This window comes from Lissotriton vulgaris, chromosome 2_1 (assembly GCF_964263255.1).
Source record: "Lissotriton vulgaris chromosome 2_1, aLisVul1.2, whole genome shotgun sequence".
Taxonomy (NCBI): domain Eukaryota; kingdom Metazoa; phylum Chordata; class Amphibia; order Caudata; family Salamandridae; genus Lissotriton; species Lissotriton vulgaris.
In genome coordinates, this window is record NC_141687.1 from 1,986,120,628 (window position 1) to 1,986,136,042 (window position 15,415).

A 15,415-nucleotide genomic window follows, 5' to 3' on the forward strand; every position below is an offset into this window, starting at 1 on the left:
ACTAGTGTGTCATGTGATGGTATTGGACATGGTCAACAAAAGAGGACTGGGGACCAAATCCTAACAGTCCCCAAGCCAGCCGCCACCGTCAAGAAAGAACCAGTGTGTGCCCTTCCTACCGACGCTATTCTATTCTATTCTGAATTTGGTAAAGCGCAACAGCTACCCCGGCAAAGGGGTGTCCCGGCGCTAAGAACAGACAAACTAATCTGAGGTGGGGGGGAGGGGGAAACTAGGCGGCGGGGAAGAGGTGAGTCTTGATTGCTTTACGGAAAGCAGGGAGGGAGTCAATAGTGCGAATGCTAAGGGGGAGATCGTTCCACAGTTTGGGGCCAAGGACCCCAAAGGAGCGGCCTCCAGTTCGGCAAAGTCGAAACCTAGGGATTGACAGGAGGAGTTGGTTGGCAGAGCGAAGAGCACGACCAGGAACGTAAGGTTGGACAAGGCTTCGAAGCAGAGGGGGGCTTCCCAGTTTCATGATCTTAAAGATCATGACTAAGGCCTTGAATTGGATTCTGTGGTCCACGGGTAGCCAGTGGAGCTTGCGGATGGTGGCTCTGGCTGAGCACCTCCGTGGGAGGCCAACCAGCGTTCTGGCTGCCGCATTTTGAATGCGTTGGAATCTGGCTGTTTCCGCTTTATTAGCTCCCAACAGGAGAACATTAGCGTAGTCCAGGCGTGATAGGATGGTGGCCTGGATAATGAGCTGGCGAGCCTTGGCATCGAAGAGCCCAAGTATGGGCCTGAGGTTCCTTAAAAGGCCTATGCAGGTGGCTGCCACCTTTTTTGTGTGGGACTGGAAACTAAGGTTGGCATCAACCCAGACTCCCAGATTTTTCACACAGTTTTTGGGGAGTGGGGTGTCGCCTAAGGATGACGGCCACCAGTGCTCGTTCCAAAGGCTGGTGTTGCGGCCCAGGAGGAGCACCTCGGTTTTTCCGGCGTTGAGTTGGAGGTAGTTGTCCGTCATCCAGCGGGCCACAGCAGACATACCCCCTTTGAAGTTGGATGCCACGAGGGACGGGCTTTCCGAGAGGGTGACAACCAGCTGGGTGTCGTCCGCGTACGATACAAGCGTGAGCCCCCATTCTCTAGCCACGTCCGTGAGTGGCTGGACGTATAGGTTAAAGAGGGAGGGGCTCAGCGCTGAACCCTGGGGGACCCCCTGAGCGATGGGGTGAGGTTTAGAGAGGTAAGGAGGGGCTGACACCTTGAATGATCTATCCTTGAGAAAGGATCGGAACCATGCAAGTGCGGGGCCAGTCACCCCGGTCGTCTCCAGACGTTTCAGCAGGATGTTATGGGATACCGTGTCAAAGGCTGCGCTGAGATCGAGGAGGATCAGCGCAGCACTATGACCGGCATCTAAAATCATCCGGAGATGCTCCGTGGTGGCTAGTAGGGCAGACTCCGTACTATGGCCTGCATGGAAGCCATTTTGGGAAGGGTCCAGGATTCCGTGATTGTCCAGGTGTTTCGAAAGAGACTCGTTTACATGGGTTTCGGCAATTTTGGACATCCATGGGAGAAGGGATATAGGCCGAAAGTTTTCTGGCTTGGTGGGGTCAAGGGTGGGTTTTTTAATTATCGGTGATACCCATGCTTGTTTCCAAGCGATGGGTACGAGTCCTGTGGAGAAGGAGAGGTTGAGGATGTTCAGCATGGGGGATGAAAAGAAGTCCATCGAAGACATGAAATGAGAAGGGCTCATGGGATCAGCTGGAGAGCCAGACTTCACTTTCTTGCCTAGTTTGGTCAGGTCTGGTGCGGTGATGGCAGGGATTTGGGACAAAGGTAGGATGTTAGGGGTCGTGGTCAGGGGTACTTCCTTGAGAGGAACAGTCTGTGGAAAGGTTGCATAAATTTTCTGAACTTTTTCGATGAAATAGGTTGCAAGCTGTTCACATTGCTCGTGGGAGGAAATTTTTGGGGGGGGCGTCCTAGGGCTTTGGAGCTCTTTCACTAGTTTAAAAATGATTTTGGATGGGTTCGCATTGGAGTTAATTTTGTTGGAATAAAAAGAAGCACGGGAAGATCTAATAGCTTTATGATAGGTTTTGAGCTTGGATAGATACACCGCCTTGTCCTGGTTATCATATTGCTCAAGAACCACTTCCAAAGATCACCAGGCCGAAGAGTTTGGCGTCCCAACAGAGCCCACGTAGTCATCCGTGTGGGTCGTGTGGAGGCCCATCGCCTCATGACGGAACCTGCCCCGCATAGGGCAAGACCTGCAGCGCCTGCGAGAAAGTCAACCACTTCTCCAAAGTATGCCGATCGACACTAAGGAGAAAGCAAAACGGTCCACCACGGCGACTTCGCGCAATTGAACCACCCCCTGATGATCCTTCTAGCAGCAACATGGACGACGATGAAGCCGATGCTGTCACTGTCCACGTGGTCAGAATGCTGAACACTCTTATCAGCCAGCCAACATGCTACACCCGTGTGTAAGGTCAAAATACAGGAACATGCGGTAGGTGCCCTTATTGATACAGGAGCTAGCATCAACCTCATGGCTGTTAATGTCTACAGGAGTTTGCCGCACCCCCCTACGCTACGTGCCTCCAGATTACAAGTCTATGCCTACGGCACCAGGTCTCCACTCAAGCTATGCGGTGTATTCCAGGCCAATCTCTCCCACGAAGCGGCACACCAACCGGCCAAAGTCTACGTGCCACAGGAAGGCTCAGGATTTCTGCTAGGCTGCCGGACGGCACAAGACCTGAACCTGATTCACTTTGCATTCACCGTGCACGCCAATGAACTAGACCACCTGCTACAAGGTTTTGAAGCACGTTTCGAAGGAATCGGATGCCTGAGAGGTCCATCAGTCTGACTACACATCGACAAATCTGTTGCCCTGATCGCCATCGCCACCATAAAGTGGAAGCAGAATTGCATCTGCTAGAAAGAGCGGGAATCATCTAACGGGTGTGCGGCCCTACACCCTGGGTGTCTCCCATTGTCGTCGCAGAAAAAGCGAAACAACCAGAAGCAGTCCGCATCTGTGTAGATATGAGAATCCCTAACCTTGCCGTCAAACGTGAGCGCCATCTGACCCCGACGGTTGACGACATCATCGGGGAGCTAGCCGGCTCCAAATGGTTCTCAAAGATGGACCTTCGCTCTAGATACCACCAGATTCCCCTCCATCCGGACTCTCACTGCATCACCACATTATCCACCCACGCAAAGCTTTGGCCCTACACTCGCCTCAACTTCGGAATCTCCAGCGCTGCCGAAGTCTTCCAAAACATAGTCCGAAAAGTTCTCCAAGGGCTCAAAGGGGTACTTAATGTGAGCGATGATATTCTGGTGCATGCACCCAAACTAGAGGAACATATCCAGCTCCTCTAAGCAGTGTTCTCCCGCATCCGAGACAGCGTACTCACCCTCCACCGAAAAAAGTGTGAGTTCTTGAGAAGGGACATCAGCTTCTTTGGCTATCGCTTCTCCGACAAGGGCATTGGCCCCGACCCGGACAAAGTAAAGGACATATAAATACACCCGCCCCGACATCAGTGTCCGGTGTCTGCAGCTTCCTGGGCATGGTCACATATTGTAGAAGTTTCATCAAAGTCCTATCTGACTGGACCCCTCCGAGACCTCACCAAGACCACCAGCCACTGGATGTGGTAAGCGGAGCAGGAGGAGGCATTCCGCCTCACGAAAGCTGCCCTATCAGCTGACACGACGCTGGTGTACTTTGACCCGCGAAATGAGTCCCAGCTCGTGGTGGATGCCAGCCCCACAGGCTTAGGAGCAGTTTTGGCCCAACATCAGACCTGCGGATGATGGGCCCCCGTTGACTATGCCAGCAGGACTCTCACGCCCACGAATCAACGCTACTCTCAAATTGAGGAGGACGCTATTGTGATTCTGTGGGGCTGCCGCCACCTCCACATCTACCTGTGTGGGCACCCGTTACGGTCGTGACCGACCACAGGCCTTTCATTCCACTCTTTCCGGGGTCTTCGTCACGCCCTCCCTCATGGATAGAGAAGTGGGTGTAGCAACTCCAAGAATTTCAGTTCACCGTGGAGGATAGACCTGGCACCTGCAATCCAGCAGACTTCCTATTCAGGCACGCCAGACCGGTCACCGAGACAGAAGCGGCAGCAACCGAAAACTAGGTGCGAACGATCATTGAACGGTCCAGACCGCTGCCCATCTCGCTGGAGGAAGTGAGTTGAGCCACAAGAGAGGACGACTGCCTTCAAATCGCTATCCAGGCGATCACGTCAGGAGACTGGAGGCCGTTACAAAACACGACACTGTTTCGCACGATCGAAGCCCAGGCCACATTGAAAGCCCTCCATCAAGTACGCCACGAGCTGTCCGTGTCCACCAATAGCTGCCTCCTGAGAGAGAGATCCTCGCCTTGTCCTACCAGAGCGCCTGACCCACCAGGCCGCCCTCCTCGCACATGGAGCGCACCAAGGAATTGTGAAGTTGAAGAACTGCCTCTGGAGTAAGGTCTGGATCCCTGGCCTGGACAAACAAGTTGAGTCAATCATCCAGCATTGTCCAGTTTGCCTCGCAACCAGCTTACACGGTAGACCCGCACCAGTCATCACGGAGGCAGGTCCCAACGCCCCATGGGAAAAAGCCAGCGCAGACTTCGGCAGACTCCCAGGAGGGAAGTTCATATTAGTAATCGTGGATGACTTCTTACGATACCCTGTAAGTCAAAATCCTCTCCTCCACAGCAGCCGGAGTAGTCATCCCCAAACTTGAAAAGGTCATGGCAACCCACGGCCTAATTGGAGAGCTCCAGACGGACAGCGGCCTGCCGTTCAACAGCACAGAACTCTCGGAGTACCTCTTGTCCCATCAGATCAAGCACCCCCGGGTGACCCCCAGGTGGCCCTAGGCGAATGGAGAAGTAGAGCGGCTGATGCGGACACTAAACAAAATGATCCAGATAGCTCTAGCCGATGACCACATCCTGGAACAAGCCCTGTACCAGTTCCTTCGAGAATACCGCCTCACGCCTCACTGGACTACCGGCATCTCTCTGAGCAGCCTGTGTTTTGGTCGAGCGGTGACCGACACCATCCCGCACCATCCGTTGAGGGCTGAGTCCCCAAACCCTTCGAACCAGTCACTGGCATGGCGGACGAAGACTAACCAAGAAGCGTCCCGGAGGAGGCACGCAATGGAAAACTTGATCACCAATGGCGACTGAGTGCTTGTGCAAGACCGCCACCTTGGCGGAAAGTTCAGAATGCCGTTTGAGCTGGATCCATGGCCTGTGACCGAAGTCAAAGGCACAATGGTGACCGCATCACGAGGACATGAAAGTGTGCAACGTATTGTTCTTCAAAAAGGTCCCGGCCGACGACGTAGAAGAGTGTCCAATACCCGACGAGCCCGGAGCAGCGGAACCGGACACTTCTCACAGGTCCGAAGAAAATGACCGTTCTACAACTGTCAGCGTGGAAGTTGACCGAACCACCCCTGCTCCAGAAAAGACCCAGGACCAAGACCTTCAAAGCAGTCAGCCATTGCGAGAGACTGATGGTCAAGCTGAGGCGTCTCCAACTTCTCCTGCCAGAAACAGCCAGAGTCGGTACAGCCTGCGTCCCTACCCCAAAAAACACAGTTGATGGACAGAATGTAGAACAATGTCATACATTCACCCCAGTACAAGGATCTGGGCCTAAATCCATCGTTTTTTTGTACTCCACACCACCCTGGGTTAGACACTGGCTATATGCAAATCAGCTCTGACCCTGTGCCTCATGGGAACAGTCCAGTCCGAACTACCAAGCCATGTCTTTCCCAGACCGGAATCAAGCATCCAAGGACCTGTTTCTGGCTATCAGCCTTCATCAGCCTGGATAGCTTGACTCCAGTGGTGTGGAGAGCCTGGGACTCACGTCTGAGTATACCCAGCACACTCTGGGTGAAAATTGCAAAAAACACAGTTGATGGACAGAATATAGAACAATGTCTTACATTCACCCCAGTACAAGAATCTGGGCCTAAATCCATTGTTTTTTTGGCACTCCACACCACCCTGGGTTAGACACTGGCTATATGCAAATCAGCTCTGACCATGTGCCTCATGGGAACAGTCCAGTCCGAACTACCAAGCCATGTCTTTCCCAGACCGGAATCAAGCATCCAAGGACCGGTTTCTGGCTATCAGCCTTCATCAGCCTGGATAGCTTGACTCCAGTGGTGTGGAGAGCCTCGGACTCACGTCTGAGTATATCCAGCACACTCCGGGTGAAAATTGCAAAAAACACAGTTGATGGACAGAATGTAGAACAATGTCATACATTCACCCCAGTACAAGGATCTGGGCCAAAATCCATCGTTTTTTTACACTCCACCCCATACTCAGACGTGAGTCCCAGGCTCTCCACACCACTGGAGTCAAGCTATCCAGGCTGATGAAGGCTGATAGCCAGAAACCGGTCCTTGGATGCTTGATTCCGGTCTGGGAAAGACAAGGCTTGGTAGTTCGGACTGGACTGTTCCCATGAGGCACAGGGTCAGAGCTGATTTGCATATAGCCAGTGTCTAACCCAGAGTGGTGTGGAGTGCAAACAAATGATGGATTTAAGCCCAGATCCTTGTACTGGGGTGAATGTATGACATTGTTCTACATTCTGTCCATCAACTGTGTTTTTTGCAATTTTCACACCGAGTATGCTGGGTATACTCAGACGTGAATCCCAGGCTCTCCACGCCACTGGAGTCAAGCTATCCAGGCTGATGAAGGCTGATAGCCAGAAACTGGTCCTTGGATGCTTGATTCCAGTCTGGGAAAGACATGACTTGGTAGTTCGGACTGGACTATTCCCAAGAAGCACAGGGTCCTAGCTGATTGCATATAGCCAGTGTCTAACCCAGGGTGGTGTGGAGTGCAAATAAACGATGGATTTAAGCCCAGATCTTTGTACTGGGGTGAATGTATGAGATTGTTCTACATTCTGTCCATCAACTGTGTTTTTTGCAATTCCCTACCCCAAGCAGTCTCAGAAGTATCAGGACTTTGTGGTTTGCTGTCGACCCCCTGCGGGCCGGAGCCAGGGGAACCCCTGCGGACCAAGTAAGACTGTTCCATAAGTACATTGTTTGTCAGAGACTAATGTTTACAGTTGCTGGTTATGTTCTCAATGCCCTATAATTGTTTGTTCTTTGGATAAAGGAGGAATGTATTATTGTCCCTTGTGGACTGGCCCACCGTGCCGCTGGTGTGAAGCGGACCCCATAACGTAGTGATAGTAGCATGGGCGTAGGAACTGCGGGGGACGCGGGGGACATATCCCCCCCAGATTTTGGAGTGGGGGGGACACAGGGGACAAGGGTGTGGGGGCCGAGGGGTCAAACAAATTTCCCCTCTACCTCCTGAGAGGAAGATTGCCAGGCCATCAGCGCTGAGCCACACAAAGAGTTCAAAAGGGCAGTGGCAGGGGGGCGAGTGGCCTCTGACGTCACCTTATGCTGTGACTATCGGATCAATGGCCCTGCACTTGACCTGGTGCCTCTCCAGTTACCTGTCTGTGAGCCGCCAATGATCCGATAGTCACAGCATAAGGTGACGTCAGAGGCCACTCGCCCCCCTGCCTCTGCCCTTTTGAAGTCTATGTGTGGCGCAGCACCCCTGAGGCTCCAGGAATGATTTAATTCTCACCTCAGCTGCCTGTAGCCAGTGCTCTGGTTGATTTGCTGGCTGACCTGACCTCGTCGTCGGACTCCTCGCCCCATGTCTGTTGCCGGCTTGAACGAAGGGCTGCAGGCAGCAGCACGCTCTGACGCTCGGTAACTTGTAAGTAGGGGCAAGGGCTGTTACACTGCATTGCCAGGGGCGCCTGGTGACATTTGAAAGTGGTGGGGGTGTGGGGTTTACAAGTTGTGACTGAGTGGAGTCTGGAGTGCAGCCTGAGCCTCTGCTCAGCAGCCTCGCCCACACCTCTGCTGCCAGTGCTGCTTTTTTAATTTTTTTTATTTATAGTGCGTGAAAGCCCTCTCCTCGTCGCTTTTTTGTTTAAATTGTGCCCAGTATGTTCTGTCTTAATTCCGCACTTTGAATAACTCCCGATAACAAAGGGCCCTTTCACGCCGTGTTCCAGTAATTATTAGATTGGAATTGTGTAAATGTCACCGTGGACTAGTGTTTGCAGGCCTGTCTCTAAATTCGGCTATTCACTGGCATTGTGGCTCAATATTCTTGCTTAAATGTGATACTTTTCTAATTATCTGAATGAGGCTTACAAAGTAGATTTAGTTTTATGAGCGGGGACGTGAGAAATCTAACCTCATAAGGACTGGGAATTAATCAGAGGGCCGCTTACAAGGCTTTCAAGGGGTGAATGAAATATCTGCGAGGTAGGAAGATGGGAAAAGATTTTGGAGATTGTTGTGCGAAAATGGACATTTGTGTGTTTTTCACGCATAGGCTGGGGTTGCTAGCGCTATCTTTTGTTCTGTCATTCTTGGCACTGTCCATTTGTGAGCAGCGTCCCGCACCGTTGTTCTTGGCATGCAGTCAGTGCAGTGAGTGTATACATCGCGGCCCCAGGTCATCTCACACAGCCGCAGCTCCGCACACACCTTTGGTTCTCTGGGCACACCAGGTGCAGGTCTCTTCTCGGGCCCGGCGCGGCGCAGCCCAGCCGCAGATTGGACACTTATATAATGCTCTGTATTAACGTGCTGTAGTGTTCTTTAAGAACTCTGAGGAAGCCTTTTGGAAATTTTCAAGACTTTCTTCCTTAAACTACTGTGATAGTTAAGACTGTCAATGTTTTCAATATAACTAGATTCGTACTGACACATCTGACATTAGGTCAAAAGGTTTTTTTTTTATATTCATTTAGGGGATGGTGCTAGACATTGCTGTATTACATTGTGTATTCAGATTTGTCAGTGTGTGAAATGATATGTGATCACCTTATGCCTACACTGTAATTTTCATAGTGTATTTTCATTTAAAAGGCAGGGGCGGCTGGTGACATTTGAAAGTGGTGGGCGTAAATACTGCACTGTGACGAGCACGCGCAGCGAGCAAGGCCCAACCACCTATGGGGGATTCGGGGGTTCTCCCACGAGAACATTTTGAAAAAAGAGTGGGCAAATGGTGCATTCTTAAGCACATTTGAGAAAGAGGTATCTTGGCCAATACATCTCTGGGAGTAGCCAGACAAGTCTCTTTGCACTTGCACAGATGCATCTCTCTCCCTGCATTCGCATAGGCACAGTCACCCTGCACTCATAGACCCATTACTCACCCTTCCCTGACACATCACTAAGCCAGCATTCACCCATCCACATCACTCACTCTGGACTCACACAGGCACAATGCTCACCCTATTCTCACATAGACATCACTCACCCTGGACTCCCACAGGCACACTGCTCACCCTGCGCTCACACAGACATCACCGACCCTGCACTGTCACAGACATCACTCACACAGGCACACTGCTGACCCTGCGCTCACACTGACATCACTCACCCAGGAATCACACAGGCACGCTGCTCACCCTATACTCACACAGATATCACTCACCCTGACTCACACAGGCACACTGCTCACCCTGCGCTCACACAGACATCACCGACCCTGCACTGTCACAGACATCACTCACACAGGCACACTGCTGACCCTGCGCTCACACAGACATCACTCACCCAGGACTCACACAGGCACACTGCTCACCCTATACTCACACAGACATCAGTCACCCTGGACTCACACAGGCACACAGCTCACCCTGCACTCACACAGACATCACTCACCCTTCAATGCACTGCACTCAATAGGTTTCATGTCTTTCAGCCTGTCGAGGCCCGACATTGCCTGGTGACAGACTCCAGTACATAACACCACGTCAGCTGGGGCCTCTGAGCAGCTGGGGGTGCTCAGCACAGACCCAAGAATGCAAGCAGCCCCCCACAGACACTGGTGTTATTGTAGGTTGTTCGTCACTGCAACACCCTACACTGCAAAGGAAAGTGGGACTGTGCTGGTATTCAGCCACTTTTTCCTGTTCCTTGTTATCTGGCTTTTTTCTTGAGCTCATCACTTTAGTCCCTTTGCCCACCCTTGCATTGCATCCAAAAGCCTCAAAGGTGAAGCCCAGCCATGTGGGTTGGTGCTGCTGTGAACTAAATGTATTGGCATGCAGCTTAGACAACAGTGAAACCTGCCATTCCGTACTTAATTGGTCTTATTTCACAGGTATGACATTACAGTGACATCGTCCGGGAAGGGGCTGGGGGCGAATTACTACTACTAAAACAGCGATGAAATCAGCTGACTTGAAAAAATAGAATGATCCAGAAAACCAAAGTCCTGTTGTGATTGGATATGTTCTGTGACACACATTACATGTGTTTTTATAAGATATGTGAAAAACACATGACTTTAGTTTTGGTTAAAATTCTTAATCTAGGGGAGCAATTAATAATTTAAGGAATGAGTTACTTCCAGTGAATTTTGACATTTATACACATACCTCCAGTCTCTGCAAAGATTTTGCCTCGTTAGTACCAGTGTAACATACAAATGCAGCAATGAGAAAGTTGACCAGTCAACCTTTGCAAAGGGCCCTCCACTTTGCAGCAACATAAGTCACATTTTATCTGTAATTTTTGATCCGGTGAGCTACAACCCATTTTTTAGTTAAAATTGTCAGATTATTCAGCAGATGATGAATTATGGGGCAAATATAGTACGACTATAATTATGTGCAAAACATTTGCAAACTAGGATATTTTGCTATTCATATTTGAACTGCGTAAAGAGAAAAGTACTGATGACAGAAACTGCTTGGCTCAGAGACAAATGGCGTGTGATTCCAGTGATTGGAAACATATCCCACTTTGAGAATGTATTTTAATGTCAATAACTCATATTAAACCTTAAATAAGCATGTTTGGCTATTGGTTGAATTAGATAGCGTAGTAGTTTGTAACTGGTCAGTGAAATGCCAAACAAGTACTAAAAATAGGGAAGTTTTGCTCTTTCTGGCCACACCTCTGCAGGGGTCACACCTATCATACAAACAATGAACATAGTATTTGCACAATTTTTTATTTGATTTTTAAGTCTGGGAACTGGCAATATGGTACTCACTCCTTTACATATTTTGGGAGCAAGGGCAGGCTATGGCAGAGTACTGGTGCAATAAAGGCTAGAGGTTCCATGCACCATATTTGAGCCTTCGTGCATCTCACACACACTTACACTCTCTCATAGTTCTGTGTTTCACAATTCTCTATTGCTCTCAAAACTATGTGGATTTTTACACCTGATGGTATCTTGGCTCAGGATACTGCTAGTGAAGATTTTGTCTCAAGTCCCTCAGTTTCATTTCTTTGTACTTGTCAACATTTAGCAACTGAGCAGGATCGCCTTAGTACCGAATTTGAGTAGCCAGCACCTCTTCCAAGTCCACAGACTGAGCTCCGGCTCACCTGAACCATTGTCTGATGGTAAGTCTCCAGAGTCCCAGGGCAGAAGGAAACGCAGCCCTATCAGCTGTCGGAATCCAGTAGTCAGTCCGACCAGCAACTTACTGCCAGTGAGCGGATCAAGAAAATCGCAAAAGAGGGCTACGGCTGCCACTACTACTGCTAATAAGTAAGTGCACTATAGTATTGCCTAGCGTAAAAAAATAACGATTTCTTGGCCAATCTGTTTGGATACTTTTTGTCAGATTGTGGTAAAGCACTCCCTTTCTCAGCATCACATTATTTGTGCATTTTTTCTTTCTATGCTATGTTCTGAACAATTCTGTAGTACAGTACTTGTATTACTCAGACCAAAAGCCTTACAATGTATTATGATTTTCCCCAACAGATTATTTTTACTACAAGTACAACAATACTCCGCTTTTGAAAACCTGCTTGGTCACATTGCCTCTCATCTACAGCTAAAAGAGATTTTTCAGGTAGGTTCCTTTGCCACCATAAAACATATACCGCAGTGTCTTATGTATTTCTGAAACACTTTAGTCAGGTAAGATGCTGACTAGAATGCTCTTCTTGCTGTGGAAACCTAAAGGTGTTATAAAACAACTGGGAAGCCTTTGCACATGCATCATTTCCCCTCACTGTTGCACTACATTGGAAGAGGATCCTTATACTGGAGGCAGGTTTTGCCCCTAACACTCCCTGTGTTGATTACATGGGAGAGTGCACACAAAAGATTGTTTGCAACTTTTAAACTGCAGGTAAATATTCTGTATGTCCCCAAATTGCAACTGCTATAAACTTATTTGTTCCTTTTTTTCTAGAATGGACATCCAGAAATTCTTTGCCAAGAAACAGCCAGGTGAAGTGAACCTATATTCAGACTACTCAGAAATGAACACGATTCATAGTGATGATATGTCAGAACTGCAGTCGGTAATTCAATACGGAGTTGGGGCCACAAATTTAGAAATATCAAGTAATTGCACACCACTCCCAAGAACATTTTGTGGAGTTGTCACTGCCTCAGACGAATCAAGCAACAGTTCTTATGCATCAACAACTAGTCTTCAGGATACAGGGGAAACACTTGTAAGCACAGTGGCACCAAACCAACCTCACGAGAACACATTGCCAGTTCAAATCATTGTAACACAGTCACAAATGAAGAAAAAACGCACTCTACATTTTCAAGGAAGATGGTTCCAGGATTTCCCCTGGCTTCATTACAGCAGTAGAGTGGCAGGAGTACTATGCTTTCACTGTGCAAAGGCTAAGTCACTGAAATTGACTGAGCTTTCCAAGAACACAGAGGAGGCATTTTGCAGCACCGGTTACACCAACTGGAAGAAGGCAATGGAAACGTTCAAAAAGCACCAGAACAGTTATGCTCATTCATATGCTGTGAGTCAACTAGTACAGTATAGAGGAGGCCAGTCAATCAATCAACAGTTATCACAGCAAGTCCAACAACAACAGAAAGAAGCTTGGCTTTGTCTTAACAAAATCATTCATACCATAGCTCTTCTGGCAAAACAAGGCCTTGCACTACGAGGTCATGATGACAGCAATGGGAATTTCCGTCGATTTCTTAGTGCAAGAGCAGAGGATGTACCTTCTTTGAAACAGTGGATTACTGCAAATCAAGCAGAATATCTCAGCCCAGACATCCAAAATGAAGTTCTTCAATTATTGTCCCATGCAATTTTGCATCAAATCCGTACAAATATTGGTGACAATCCATACGCAGTAATTGTTGATGGCACACAGGATATATCTGGTCAGGAACAAGAAAGCTTTTGTATTCGTTACATTGACCAAGATCTATATCCTGATGAGGATTTTATTGGACTGTATAAGGCTCATAATACCACTGGTACTGCAATTGCTACAATTGTCAAAGATGTTTTATGCTGTCATGGTCTTTCTCTGTCAAAGTTGAGAGCACAAACATATGATGGTGCAGCAAATATGACAGGGAAATACCATGGTGCGCAAGCATTAATACGCCAAGAACAACCACTTGCTCCTTATGTCCATTGTGGAGCACATTGTACAAATCTGGTGATGCAGGTTGCAGCACATAAATGTTCCAAAATGGAAGATGCACTACTTTATGTCCACAAACTTGGTAATCTGTTTGGGCAATCTATGACATGCCGTACAATATTCTCAGACCTCATCCAACACAGTGTAGAAGGCCCTGCAAATGTGTTAAAAATAAAGCCTGTGTGTCCAACTCGCTGGACGGTCTGTGTAAAAGCTGTTACAAAAGTAATGGATAGTTATGAACCTATTCTGGAAACCCTTGAACACTTATCAACATCAAAGTCCAGTGGTGATGTGCCTGATCGGGCTCGTGGTATGCTGGCACAGTTTCAGAGAGGAACAACTGTCCTGGGTCTTCAAATTGCTCTCCAAGTACTGCAGCTTCTGGAATGTTTGAATATTGCCTTGCAAGGACGCCAGCAAACGATATCAGGGCTACTAGCTGCTGTTAATGTAGCAAAAAGTGCAATACTAAAGCTCGGTAGTGAAGAGTCGTTTGACAGTCTGCTTGATGCCAATAACCACATGGTTGCTAAGTACCATCTTAATGTCATTGAAGTGCCACGACTGCGCCGAATCCCTAAACGGATAGATGATGGAGCAGCAGAAACTTTTCATCCTGCAACCGTTAGGGACTTCTATCACCCTCAGTATTTTGAACTTTTAGATACTGTTTCTCTTCATCTCACTCAGCGTTTTGACCAGGAAGGCATCCAAACATATGAAAAACTTGAACAAGTGCTTTTAACAGGCAATGGCATTGACTCTCTTGATCAGTACAAAGAAACAGAACCTTTGCTGCTCTCTGCTCAATTGACCATGTTATTAAGTATGTTCAAGTACTCTTCAGTCCCAGAACTGGCATACATTCTCAGAAAAATGCTTCCAAGAGAGAGAGCTTTCTTTTCACAGGTTGAAAAACTATTACAGATCCTTTTAGTTATACCAGTATCATCTTGTGAGGCTGAGAGAAGTTTCACTGGTCTCCGCCGACTGAAAAATTGGTTAAGATCAACTATGTCTCAAAATAGACTGAATCATGTTGTCATATGCAACATACATAAAGAGATGATGGACTCAGTTGACCTGCAAAGAATAGCGAAATAATTTGTCCTCTGCCATGAACGGCGCAAGAAATTATTTGGCTTTTCAAAATAAAGTTCATAATTTTAAAACAGATTCCTGCAGCAAGAAAAACAATTTCTAATTTGTCATATTGCATTTTGAGATGTGGGAATGTCGCTAAGAGCGTTTAGTTTATTATTCCTTTTTTGTCCCGCCTTTGTTTTCTTGGTGCATGAAGATGCAAGATTCATATACATATTTTTTCCCATTTGGTCTTTATTGTGAATGTAAATAAAAATAAAGCATACTTGCAGACTGTGACTACTTGCCTCCCTTTCTCAATATTTCTCTTCATAACTATGCGATTGTATACGTTTAACGCGGGTACGGTCTCGCACAATGGGCGATTTGTATAAGGTCACTGGAAAGTCCCCAAGGTTGACCCTGTCCCCCCCAGAAATTTAGTGTCTCCTACGCCCATGGATATTAGGCTGACCAAGCATACGCTCGGCCAGCACGTGTACTAGGAAATAAAGAGCCCAGTGCCCTGGGCGTGTTTAGTAAGTTGCTGGAGACCACCACACAAGCAGCGTGTCTCTCTGTATTCTTTTGCCAGGGCCCAGATCCCAGATCTGAGACACTACAGCCAGCAACACTTCAAGGCCAAATAACTGTTCTTAATTCCAACGCTCCCGTTCAACACTGTCTCTAAAAACCACCAGCTTTTGTAATTGTCCCTCCTAGAAAAGCAAAACTATTACAATATGAGTCCCCTGGGGCACTTTTTAGCTTTTTGACAAAATTCCAGCGGAAATGACACCCTTTTGCTTGGGGCAACGTCACACTGTCATGACAAACTTTTCAG